This window comes from Notothenia coriiceps, unplaced genomic scaffold (genome assembly GCF_000735185.1).
Source record: "Notothenia coriiceps isolate Sejong01 unplaced genomic scaffold, NC01 NC01_scaffold00017259, whole genome shotgun sequence".
In the NCBI taxonomy this organism is placed as follows: domain Eukaryota; kingdom Metazoa; phylum Chordata; class Actinopteri; order Perciformes; family Nototheniidae; genus Notothenia; species Notothenia coriiceps.
The window spans coordinates 4,242-4,613 of NW_011349960.1; positions in this window are offsets into that span (position 1 = coordinate 4,242).

Consider the following 372-nt stretch of genomic DNA (forward strand, 5'->3'; position numbering starts at 1 on the left):
CCAATCCGTGGACTTCCTCACACACACACTCGGCAGGACGTTGTGAGGCTCGCTGCTGCGAGGAGCGGGACACTGGTGTGGGGTCGGAGAGACACCACGGAACTCAGCCTGGGCACACACACAAACTCCCAGCCAGGCTGCGGGTGTGTGTGCGTGCTTCGGGCTGGGTTTCGCTGTGTCTCGCAGACGGCCACTGGGCTCACAGGGAAGGGGGGGGCAGGAGCTCCAACAAGCCGTGTAGGACAGAGAGTGAATACACATACTATCAGAGATGCTGTATGAGAAACCAATGTGAGTTTGGAAAATTGCACAATATAAATGTATTTTAGTAGATCTCAACAATGGATTTATGATCAGTAGAAATGGCCATGA